We start from the raw sequence: 14,051 nt of genomic DNA, 5'->3' as shown, positions 1-14,051 counted from the left end.
TTTTTACATCAACTTATGTTTGCTAATTGGCAGTTTGCTTTTAGAGCATGTAGCTTGCAATATTTTAATTTTTTGAAAAAATTTGACACTTTATGTTTGAGTTTGTTCATATTCCTTGAATATTTGAAAAATGGACTTAATTTTTTTTTACTGGGAAATGCAAGACTATTTACATTTCGATTATAATACAAACTAGAATGTATTCACCAAACAAATTTACTATTTATTCTACTTAAATCTTCCAACTTCTTTATATTCTACATTTTCTGTCAAATTGTGGGAAAATTTAAGCTACGTTTAGATTTTCATTAATTTCTCCTCCTATTTCTAGCAATGTTTTTCCTTTAAAATTTTCAGTGCTATGATTTTTAGTGTTTAAACCATCAAGACTATTTTATTTTCTACACAAATTGCAATTTCTACTGATAGAAATTTTCCCCATGAATGGAGCCTATTATATTTTTCTTGAATTTTAATTGCCAAAAATTAATATTAATAGCCCTTTAATTTTTTTCATTTGTTTAGCATAGCTATTTTTCATAGGCAAAATTCTAAGATAGCTCCCAAGTTTCCTGCCTCTGGTGTATAATCCTGTATAGAGCCCACCTGACTTGAGTGTTGGAGGGATTTATGAATATGGTGGGGCTGTTACCCCCTTTATGCGGTTACATTATATGAGCAAGAGTCATATATGTATTACTTTATAAAAGACTCTATTGGAAGACTGGGATTGCTGTATATACATTACTAATAAGAAAAAAAAATCAAATTGTACACTTTAAATATATGCAGTTTACTATGTGTCAATTGTATCTTAATAAAAGTCCTTTTAAAAAAAGACTATTTTAGTAGATTAGGGGGAGGGTCTCCTGCTGGCCTTGAAGAAATAAGCTGCTCACCTATAAGAAGATTGTGTGGCTAGGACTTGGGGAAGGTTTTAGGAGCAGAGACAATCCCCCGCTTACAGCAAAAAATATGAAGTATGTAATATTCACAATCATTTAAAGCTACTCCATTATTTGGCATCAAAATTTTGTAGTAAACATGAACTTGGCCAAGTTTATTAAATTAAAAATAGACTTTCAACAAAAGACAAAAATAATTATAAGCCATGAACCTAAGTAGTTGGAAGATGGTATAAGTCATCCTAAAAGTCCCTCCTATTCCCATCCAAGACACCTTACTCAGATGTTTTCAATGCAATCATATGAAATACTTTTATAAACTTTAAGATGTATTCAGCTAAATATAGGGTAGAAAATACTGTGTTTGCCAACTGCAAACTTAAAATGTGAATGAGCTTATATACTGTTTACATGTATAGCAATTTAGCTAACTAACAGGCAATAGCTTACATTCTTTTACATATGGCAGAAATTGTAGGATAGAGGTATTAGATATTTAATTAGATAATAAAGCCATTAGCGTTTCTTGTTAAGGTTTTAATTATCCTTATTATTTCTCTATTATGCAACGTCCATTATGGTAGCTGCTAGCCATATGTGGATATGGAACAATTTGAATATGCTAATCTGACTATAGAAATATGTTTTTCTTTTTTTTAAATTAAATTTGAAAACATATTTAATTTTGTTATTGGAAAAGTTTTAAGTATGCTTGGAAAATTTGGGTATGTGAATCTACTTTTTCAACTCTAAATTTTGTGAAATCTAAATACAGAAAAAGAATTTCCAGTGAGAATTTAGTATCCAAATCACAATGTGGATAAGTGTAAAATACACACTGGATTTACAAGATTTAGTATAAAAAGTGTAAAATATCTTCTAAGAGTGTTTTATATGTATTATATGATCAAATGATAATGTTTTGAACATACTGGGATAAATAAAATACTTTAACTATGGCTATTTACTTTTTGATTATAGCTACTAGAAAATTTAAAATTATGCATGTGACATTATATTTCCATTGGTCAATGCTACTCTATATGGTCTTGATCTTTTATTTCTATTTTACTTTCATTACATTTTTATCTTATTCTCGAGACATTTAAAAATTTTTAAATAGATAAAAATTACAGATATTTGGGAGAATTTTATAGAAGCAAAATTCACATTTCAACCAGGAGATCTGACACTTTTTGGGTGGGGGGAAAGTGGTGTTATTCTCAATTGTAAAGTGAATTTCATAGAAGAATTATGTAGATCATTCTACTTAGGATTTACATAGTCATCTTGAGATTGAAAATCAAAACGCTTTAGGACCTGGTATTTAAAGAATGACTGAGGCCAACTCCATCAGAACTGTTTGAAAAACAATGGCATATATTAATTGATTTTGGTTATTTTCCCTTTCTTAGAACTCATACATTTTTCTCTCTTAAATTGGTAGAAGAAAATAAATGGAAGCTCTCTCTGAACTTTAATCTTCACTAGTTGTTCATGCCCCAGAGAACACTGCACTGCTTTTCAGAAGATAATAATTAAGCCAAAACATTCTGCAAGCTTTCCTTATCTTAATATAGGGTAAGATTAAGTTTTGGGCTTCTGTTTGTGTTTTGTTTTTGGAGTATGGTGGATGTCTACTTCAGTTTTGGAAGGATGCTATAATACATTTATGTGTGGTTTAATTTGTGGTATTTACCAGCCACTCAAACAAATTTTTGTCTGTTATCATGAAACATTTGAAAAAAGGGAAGGAAATAGTGTCAGGTGCATATATTTGCTGCAGGCTTACTGGGTTAATTATTATAGTTTGAGATTTTTAACTCAAATGAAATGCTGTAAGTGAAAGAGATTTGGATGCTACATCTTTAATCTCTTTTTTTTTTCCTTAATGCTAAAGTGAAGGAAAATATACAGGTATATTTATAAGTTGCTATGTGAGCAGTTATATGAAATTTATGCTGTGTAATGGATTATGGAAAGTAGCTTTGAACAAACTAAATGCCCATTTCATTTGATCAAAACATGTTTTTACAAATCCAATAATTATACAATGTACTAGATTTTTTTTTAAGTTTTCCAAAGTATGGTAAACAAGAGCTAGATTTTCCTCATTTGCACAGTAATATGGATTTATAGGCTAAGGGTGATTTATGTACTGAAGTAATTTAAATTCCATACCTTCAAAGTCACAATGCATATGTTACATGCCTATAATTATGCTCCTCCGGGTGTGCAAGCCAAGAAGGTGGCAGAGTCAGACACAGAAAAAGAAAGGAGATTGATGATATGGTATTTTGCTAATACAATGCAAGGCACTAACAGATTATGAACCTCATTCTTGCCTTTCCTACTAGTACCTTCTAAATTATGGTTTCAAACTCATGTCTTCACTGATCTCTCATTTACAGAATTTGCCTTCATTATGAAGAAACCCTCTTGAAAAAAATTGAAAAAAGATAAGCAAAACAATACTTCAAACTTCTTTGGTTTAAGGACAAAGGATCTCTCCCACCTCCTCACACACACTTATTTATTAGATTTGACATGTATATGCTTAAATAGCAAATTTTTTTCCTATATTTATAGTCATTTGAGGAAGAAAAACTAGTTTAAAGGAACCAATAGAATACACTGGTGTCCTATAAAAAGTCACACCAAAGGAAGGTAGAATATTTTAGGGGAGTACCACTCATTTTACTACTTGTAAGTTACAATTCTTGCATAATGTTGTTTCAAAAAAAAAAGTGATGTTGTGGATTTTCTTAGGTTTCCCACAGGTTGCTAGGCATTTTCTTATTCCTAAGTGTTAGGTGACCTTTAAGATGACTGAACATTTATATGGAATACAATTAGACCTGGTAAGCAATTTCTATTAAATCATACATCCTAATTCCTTTATTACGTTACTGCCATGATGTTTAATGGCCACCTCCTTTGGGTCAGTTCAACTTTAGGTTCCATAGGTCCTATTTTACTCTAAGCTGTTAATGGAATCCCACTTAATTTCAAGGTTTTAAATACATATTTCTCTGCTTTTTTCCCTAAAGAAATATATTATCTCATTGATAGTGTCACAGTGTGCCTATTCAAAAAGGGAAGGAAAAAATACTGCTTTACATATATTTTTAGGGTGATTACGTTTTGATACCATGTAAAATGTCAGTTTGATCTTCATTTTTTTAAAATCCTATTTGGTCATTTCAGATCAACTCTTCCACAGACATACTTTGTATATTTGATGAGAAAATGAGAAAATTACACAAACACATAAAAGTTGATTGAACGGTAATATATCTGAAGGAAGGTACAAATTCAAAAATATGGAAACTTGCTACATCTTATTTAAAAAAATTGTTTTTTAATGTTGCTTGGTTTGTTTGCTTTACTTGGAATCCTGTGGTTGGGGATATGTTGTGTGACTAGGGATTTCAAACATCTACTCTTTAGATTTCTAGAAATACAATAGGCTCATCCAGCTACATTTTTTAAGTTAGCTTTACTTTAGCAGATACTCTTTTGGCCCAGAAAATAAAGGAAAAGAAAATTTAAAAAAAAAAGAACTTTAGATAATCAATCAGGGATGATTAGTGATTAACTTCAGAGTGAAACAGTTATATCTGGCCATTTAAGTTATAGGTCATAGCAGCTACCCAAACAATGTCTTTTATATAACCTCCTTGTTTTAATGTAAATGTGTATGTTTGTATGATCATTTTTCTGTATTTGTACACTGAAGTTAGTGAGATTCAGAGATCAGTAGGGTGATGTTAATATATGTGGTTTGTTGCATAAATTTGAGAGCTATATGAGGGGAGGTGATTTTTGAGACTGAATTATTATGCAGGATTTCTGAGTTATATTTTTTATACATGTTGGGACCTCAGAATATTGTTGAATCAAGGAAATATTATAATGGCCAATAACTATAATATTTTCAAACATTAATAGTGATAAAGTTAGAGTTAGGAAATTATTGCAAATATTGCAGTCACTTTTTTAGTGATTATTCAAAATTTATTACACCTGATAATTCAACTTATTCTCTAATAAAATCAGAATTTGTTCAATAGTTAGTCCATGCTTTTCTTGAAATTACCCAGCAGTCTTTGTTCATTATTTTCCTGAGGCTAAATAAAAATATAAACTATTTACTTATTTCAAAGAATTTCCTTAGGGAAGATTTGCTAAAAATAAAAGTTAAAAATAACATGTTAATATAAATTTAGAGAGTCCTCCAGTCTGAAAATTCTCTTAATTAAAAACTGATCATTTTAAAATTTTATGATCATTTAAACTTTTTAACTTTTATTTTTCCTGAAAGTAACACACCATGTACTATTATTAATAATTATTCATTCTTACAAATACTAATTATTAATTTTTCTACCATTAATAACTTTTCAATCCCCTAATATTTATAAAGTGTACAGTAAATTCTTGGAATTACAGATATAAAGACAAAGTCACGATACTTTCTCTGAGTGTTATCGAGAACATAGAAATGAAAACACACAATGATCAAAACAATTGTTGCTTTAATGAAGGTATTTCAGAGATTAGTAGGAGCATAGGAGAAGGACTATTACATTAGAAGACAGACAATCATTTAATAGTTGCATCATTCTTCTCAAAGCTGCTTTACATTAAACGCTATGTTTTCAAAAGACCTGAACAACCTCTGATAAGTGATTATTGCAGCTTTATAGGAATTAAAGACTAATAACTATATGGACTAATTTGGAGACACTGATCAGTTGTTTTGGCATCCTAGAGATAAAAGCAGTATCAAATATCTTGCAAAAAATTTTGAGGAGAGTTTTAAGAACCACACACCTCTATTCAAATCAAGGAGGCAATAAGAAACAGTATCCTACTTTTTTTAAAAAAAGGTTTTAGAGTCTATCAAAAATAAAATGGAAACAACACACTAAAATCAAGAGTCAAAGTTTTATACTGTTAGGAAATCTTAAAGACTAGGTAATTAGATACTTTTAAAATTTTTTTGTGAAGTCAATCCAACCGCTTGAAAAATGAATATCAAGAACATAAAACAAAAAAAAAAGGAGCACTGTTCTGATAAAGTAAGTTTTTACCCCCTGACGCCACCAGTGTAGCTGACAGTGGTGTGCTTGACTCAGCTCATCTGGCTCACGACACCCAGTTGTTGGCATCCCTTCCTAACTTTGCATTCAGTGACATCACGTGGCAGCTTGTAATTGGTCATGGGGAGTATTTACATCATGGAAACTGGCAAAGGCTACAAATCAGGACTTCTTTTTCTTTTCCAGAAGGCCATTGTTAACTATCTACCTGTTTGCTACTGACTACTGAGTATGAAATGGGAGTACTCTGAGGAAAACAATTGGAAAAAACATCAATCTAGTGCAATATCTACATGTTACACTGAGGGACTTAAAGAGATGAAACAGTATTCTCTGCAGATTACTGTATTGTGATAGATTACAGTGGAGGAGAGACTACAAGTGATGCTGTTAATGGGCTGAATTGTGTCCCTTTAAAATTCATTTATTGAAGACCTAACACCCAGTGCCTTAGAATGTGGCTGTATTTAGAGAGATGACCTTTCAAGAAGTGATTAAATTATAATGAGACCATTATGGTGGACCCTAGTCAATCTGACTTATGTCCTTAAAAGAAGAGGAAATTTAGAAATATGAAGAGACACCAGTGATGCATGCTTACAGAGGAAAGACCACATGAGCACACCGGGAGAAGGTGGCCATCTGGAAGCCAAGGACAGAAGCCTCAGGAGACTCCAACACCTCGATCTTGGACTTCCAGCCTCCAGAGCTGTGAGAAATAAATTTATGTTGTTTTAGCCACCCAGTCTGTGGTACTTTGTAATGGCAGCTCTAACAAACTGATACAGATGTTTAAAGTCTTTGCCCAAGAACAATTTTGGCACAAGAATGACAAAGCAATCATTGAAGATCACAACATGACCTTATCAAGTGTGTTTCTGGTCATTGTTTCACCAATAACTCTTAGTTGTAGGAGCCTTGTTTTTCAAACGTACATGCAAGCAGATGGGTAGACTAGGCTTAGTTTCTGCCTCTCTAGAAATCAACATTTATTCTTTTCTTAATATAAATTTATTTATTTATTTATTTATTGACTGTGTTGGGTCTTCAATGCTGCACACAGGCTTTCTCTAGTTGTGGTGAGTAGGGGCTACTCTTCATTGTGGTGCGCAGACTCCTCATTGCTATGACTTCTCTTGTTGTGGAGCACAGGCTCTAGGCACATGGGCTTCAGCAGTTGTGGCACACAGGCTCAGTAGTTGTGGCACACAGGCTTAGTTGCTCCGTGGCACATGGGATCTTCCCTACAGCAACAATCAAACCCATGTCCCCTGCATTGGCAGGTGGATTCTTAACCACTATGCCACCTAGGAAGTCCTTAGCATTTATTCTTAATTCTTGTATTCTTCTTTAAAAAATAGCAAGCATTTCTTTGCACCTAGCTAATCTTGCATTAACTTCAGGTATACTTTTGCTGCGAATTCAGATCAGAGTGAACAGATTCTTGGTTTAGGAAATACGCAAATCGTTCACCAGAAAAGCAGGAATATGTTTGAGAAGTTCTCATCCTCTGATTGTACGGATTTCATGCATATCTTTGGGAAAAAGAAAAGGTGAAATGTGTTAATGTACTTCCTGATCACAAACTGTATGATTTCATTTGATAAATATTGCCAATTGCAGGAGCAAATTGTACTGTTTCTTACCCAGTTATCACACAATTCTCCTTCCTGGGCCTTCTATTATTAAAATATTTTCCTTCTTTTTCAGCTAGATATTATTAACCTGTTCTTAACTCTTTACCTCCCCAACCACTGTCTTTTACAACTTCCTTCACTTAAACTTCTTTCTGGTTTTCCTATTTCTTTGGTTTTCCTGGTACTAATAAATAAATTGACCTCCACTGTTTTTAACCTAACAGAACATACATGAATATCTCAGCTCAACAGCAGAAGACAAACAGCCTTCCTGTTATTGTAAAACAGCTTTAAGAAGTATTTCTACAGCAATAGAACTGGAATGCAGAGCAACTACTGGCAGTAAAATGGTAAATCACTGTTATTTTCCCGACTATGAATACAAGCAGTGTGTTTGCAAAGCCATAATATCACTAGAGATGATCATTAGTGAATTGCATTTATCATATCTTAATGTGTGATTTTCCACATAGTTAGTTGTAGATCTCTTTAACAACAGTGTGCCTTTTGACCTTTTTTTTGAAGCTCAGCTTCTTGAATTCTATGTATTTTACTTACAAACTTCAATTTCTAATGCCTGTTTGTTATTTTGTATATGTTTACTTCTCGAATTCAAAAAATTTGAGAAACAAGAATATGTAGCAAGACATTTCTGAATGTTAATATTGTTGCTGATCTGATTCATATTTTTGTAATGTACCATCATCAATATTTGAAAAGAACAACTATATTTAACATAACGATTTCTATGAAATAGGTCATTGTGAAACATTTGATCAGAAGACATGTGTCCTTCCTGCTAGGTATTTCTCTAAGATGCTGGAATTTAAAACATCAAAATAGGTAGATGGTATGTATATAAATGTAAAAGGTATTGGAGAATAGTAAAGCATTGGCTGTTCTTTCATGCTTGACTTGGTTTTCTCTTTCTTGCTTTATAATTTGGGGGAGCAACCAAACCTCTCTGTACATAGTTTCATCAGAAGTAAAATGAAGCTCTCCTTTTCATTAAATAGTTCTTATATAATACCTGAATACTCAAGCAGAAATGTGTTGCTAATATGCAGTTGTTAAATTTAAAATTATTGCACTTTTTCCTAGAATAAATGTATAAAAACACCTTCATTTACTTCTCAGCATCTAGAAGAAAATTGATGTATTCATCACATAGAAAACAACATCTCTCATCAGTAGGTTTTTTTTAATTTTACATGTATAAATTTTACTTCAGAAATTTTTATGTTTTAAAAATGTAATGTGTATTCTGAATTGTAGTGTTGAGAATCTTGTTTTGTTGTTCAATAGAGATTTCAAAAATAGTATGCACAATAACATTTTCCAAAAATCTTAGCTAAAGCAGAGCTTTGGAAGAGAAGGGAGTTCACAAATTGATGTTCTGATAAACTCTGTTTTGCACACTAAATAGGCAATTCTGGGGTTCTTCAGATGTAATATCTATAGAATGTCTTCTTTTGAGGAGTTCCAAATTCCTAACAAATAAGATTTTACTAAATCCACATGAGGTTACATATTTTTATTCCAAGAATATGCTGTATGTTTAGAATATTGAGGAGCTGAACTATTATATGTTGAAATTGGATAGCAGAATCATTGACAGTTGCCAAACAACAAAATTGCTTTGTCTTTTGAATATTTCTACTAAGAAATGTGCACTAACATTCTTGGAAATGATATTTAAAAATTTCAAAAGACCCCACAAAACCCAAAAACTCTCAATTGGTTCTTTTCATTTCCCTGCATAAAAATAGCAATATATTAATTAAAATAAAATAGAATAATTTCCTTTTATTTGATAAAAATATATTTACTCCATAACTTATTGTATGACCACAGATAATTAATTATACCCATGCTGAAGAAAAGTTAGCAAATATTTAGCGAGATACTAAAAAAATCACTAAATATTTTGCTTACCAAAAATTGTCTGCACTTCAGAAATGTGCTAACATTTTGAAAAAAAGAAGCCCTCATAAAATTGATCTTCGTAAATATCGATAAGCCTGTAAAAGTTAAGATTTTATTTTGTGGAATTACTTTAGTTTTACCTTTTAATTTTTAACTACAAAAGCAAGTATACCCTTGAAATACAATCAAGTAGCTCAGAAATATATGGAATAGGTTATGAAATTCTCCCTCCCAACCACTCTATTTCTGTTCCCCAGAGATACCCACTGGTAAACATTTGGTGCATATTACGTCAGACTTCCTTTCCTCATATAACCAGATATATAATTTAAAAATTATCATTCCATACACATTTTTTTGCTGCTTGCTGTTTAAACATTTAAGAATATCTTTTCACGGCAGTACACAAAGAGTTACCTCGTTCTTTCAAATGGCCTAGCAGCATTTAACTGTATGAATATGTCATGATTTATTGAATTAAATACCTGTAGGTGGGTGTTTAGGTTGTTTCCAATTTTAATTTGATTTCTAAGGGAGTAGTTGTAAAATATATGCTTTTTTTTTTATCCAGATGATAAACACTAATCTCCTAGGAAATTCTCACTGACCAAAGTCAAAATAGAAAAAATGGAGATCTAAATGTTATACTACATTTTTATATCAGTCAGCAACTATGTAGTGTATTGGAAACAACTGTAGATTTGGAGCCAAGGAATCTGGGTCTCTTTCAAACCCTGTCACTTAATTATATGGCATTGGACAAACCATCTCACTTCTCTGAACATTGTGTTTTCATCTCCAAAATGATAAATGTGAACTCTATGGTCTTTAAAGAGTTTAACTCTGAATGGAAGATTCGATGTTGCTATTGTAAAAAATTATGTACCCATCACTAGGTGAGGTGAGGATTTCAGAGAAAAATAAGCAGTCCCCCATCACCTTAGAGTATTTATTTTGTGGTAAGAAAGGCTGATGGGGAGACATGGCACATAAATTGAAGAATAGCCAAAATTCATACTCCTTTGCACAACTATATTTTAACCATTCCTTGTCCTGTACTCTATACTACAGATATATTTGGGGCATGTAGACTTTATATTCCTAGGAGGGATGCCCTATATGCAGACACAGCAGGTTAATTTAGTTTTGGATGAAAGAGTTTCTGATTCTTGGTCAGTCTTGGATTGATCAGATTTTCTCAGAGCCTTCCTTGTCTGGGTAGATTCTTGACGTTAGAATTGAGTTAGGACAGGCTGTTTAGAATGTAGTGTGCCAAAGAGCAGCTTTTAGAGATTCTGTCATTGGCATAGAACTGATTCAAGGACACTAGTATTTATTCTTGCTTCTATTACAAGTTTACTAGATGATTTGCTTTTGGCTCTCTGAATCATTAGATAAAGAACTAATAAATAAGTTGGTTCTCTAAAATGGTAACATGGGAATAATTGATTTCGATCATTCTGTTATTTAGTTTGATTAAAATAAGAATGGGCTTCTTTTGGTGAGCCCTTTCTTTGGTCACACATATCAGGCACTACTCTATGGTCTCTGTGTCTGGGTAATGACAATAAAAATGTCAAGTATAAAGATTCTCTTGAAAAAGTGTGTAAAATGCTTGGATGCATGTTGCCACAAGGGAGTACGATTATTAACATATTAAGATTTTTTTCCACTAAGTCCGAAGTGAGTACCTGAAATCAAGCTAAGATGTGAACTAAAAAGGAAGTTGTCTTGTAGTGGCAGTTAGGGCATCTACTGTAACTGTAAACACCCTAGACTACTCTGCCTAGACTACTCTTATTTACGCCCCGGACGGTGTGAGATTTTATTTGCTTTATGTTGCATTTCCCAACAAAATGAACTTTATAACCAATTTTCTTAATGGCAGTTCATACACAGTGTATTTAATAATGTCATTAATCGCTCTGTTACTAATTATTTCATTACCTTTCTCATATTAGCAACTGTGAACACCCAACATTATTTATCAGGTGTATGAGTGCCTGGGCACTCTCCTGGACAGTGATGCTTACTTAGGAACAGAAATGAAATCCTTTAGCAGGATCCCTGCCTTTCACCACAGCTCCTACTGTCACCTGGGGTGAAGGCCTGCTCTAATTTTTAAAATAATTGCCATGAACATAGTTTATATATACAAGGGGCCCATGAAATTGGCTTCAGTGTTGATCCTCCCATTAATCCCATTTTTCTACTCTCAGAAGAAAAACTAGCATTATCCTTATATAAATAATTTATATGAAGTCTTTGGCAGGGGTGTGGGGTGGTGCTGGTGGCTTATCTAAGAAGTGTGATAGGCCAAATTGCTTCTTCTTGTAGGCGCTAGGAGATTTTTTAATGATGTTCTTGCATTTGTTTTAATCATTTCCATAAGATTACAGACCCAACCCAAATATCTTCTAAAATGTAAGAATTTGAATGAAGAATTTTACATGTCAGTATCAATAATCATGTGACAGCTTCACAGGAATTTACCCTCTGTTAAAACTAAAAGGACTAACAGGGTGATTTAACTGCTTTCCTCTTGACCTGAACACAATGATTTCCTTAGTCTACCTTCTTTTTCCTTTTGATGAGCTTACGTTAATATGAATCATCGAAGAAAACATGCAGCTGTTTATAAAGCAAATTCATCTCTTCTATTTGTATATTGTGTTGGCTATGCAGCATTATTTCATTTAAAAAAATAATTGTTCACATTTTCATGTTGAGCCCTTCAGATACCTTCATCCACTTCTAACCAAAAAGCTTTAAAATATTTTTTTAGAATCTTGATGTTAAAGCAGACACCACTACCAACTCTGGGTGAGACAAATGAATCTATTTTCTCAGCAAGATTCAAGACTTCATGCCCCCCTGTTAAGGCTCATGCTATGAGCAGGGCTGGTACTGTTTATGACAGATGCAAATTATACTCAACATCTTTTGTATTTTACAATTTATAATCAGGCATGCATCCTTCAAATCCAATTCTTTCCTTTAAAGCCCAGAATTCTGGACACTTCATAAAGCAAAAAGCTTGCTGCCACCTTCAAGGAACTCAAATTATCTGATTTTTTTATTTGCTGCTGCCATTAGATTGAAATGATTTTTCTTCAGTTTGCTCAAAGCCAGATTTAAAGTCAGGTCCCAGAGGTAACAGGAAAGTCGATCCCCTAAGCTACTCAGTCATTGTTTGCTTTTTTTACATGTAATATCCTACTTCTAAGCCAGAATATAATTTAAAATACAAAACACACTCTACATAAATATGTCCTTTGGAAATTTTGTAATCTGACATTTAATAGAAGTTAACTAAGTACCTTATATCATGTTTGTTGAGGAAAATGGAGAAATTACAAATATCCTTCAAGACAATTATTTCTTAATAGCTTTCTACATATTTTGAGTGCTACACATTTCCTTATTACTTTAGATCAATAACACGATGTGCTCTTTTTGAACAGATACCTGCTAGATTTCTCATTTACTATGCACCTAAATAAGCTAAAAAGCATTCAAAACACTTAATACATTATGAGCTTCTGATAGTCATTCCAAGAGCTCTCTTTTGCAGTTACTTTCTGTTTGCTAGGGAACAGCAAAGGGTTACTTTAGCCCAGACGCTGCAAGTACGAGCAACAGGAATCCATTGGCTTTCATTTGTCCATGTCTTTCATTTGATACTACCAGTATTAATAGCTTTGCAAGGAAATTCTGCAGTCATTAATCATAATAATTAATCAGATCCAATTATATTGCATATAAATGCGAACAAATTGCTGAAAAAATAATGATCTATCACCAACATGTCACAAGGAAAAAGAGACTAAAATAGTAATTAGAAGCAGGGATTTGGTTGTGTACAAGTGCCCTGCAACTGATTTTAACAGTATGATGATTCGATGATGTAATTAGTCAAAAGTCTAGCAGGCTTTTTTATAGCAGGCCATCTAATGACTGTGCATCTGGAGAAAATAAAGTTCACTTTTCTATAAGATCATTCTGCATTTGCTCCTCACTTGGCACTTCTGAATAAAGGAGATCTGCTGCCCTTGACTTTCTAATACTGGGAAGTAAATTGTTCCTGCAAATGTTTTCTGGATTTTCAATGTCTATTTGTAAAGTAAGGCTGTCTGTTAACTGAAGATGACTGAAGTTAGGAATTAGATACTCTAATGGCATTTTTTTCTTTTTACTCTTGTAATTATAAAAATGCATAACAGACAATTCAAAATACAATGTTTTGGGTATAGTAAGTTAACACGGAGGGTAGCGTGCATGTTAGCTATGTTCACCTATACCTTCTTTCCCTTGAACTGAACTGAAAACATTTCAGAAAATGGAATTACTCTGTTTTCACTTCAGTTAGCACTCCCCAGAGCACTGGCAGATTTTATCAGAAACCATTTTTAAAAATATGTTTGTGTATGTATAAATTCTTCTTTAGCAGATTTTAAAATCTGACCAAAGTACATTGT

The sequence above is a fragment of the Hippopotamus amphibius genome, chromosome 8 (assembly GCF_030028045.1).
Source record: "Hippopotamus amphibius kiboko isolate mHipAmp2 chromosome 8, mHipAmp2.hap2, whole genome shotgun sequence".
Classification (NCBI taxonomy): Eukaryota; Metazoa; Chordata; class Mammalia; order Artiodactyla; family Hippopotamidae; genus Hippopotamus; species Hippopotamus amphibius.
The sequence above is the reverse complement of the archived record's forward strand: the minus strand, read 5'-3'. Positions refer to the sequence as shown.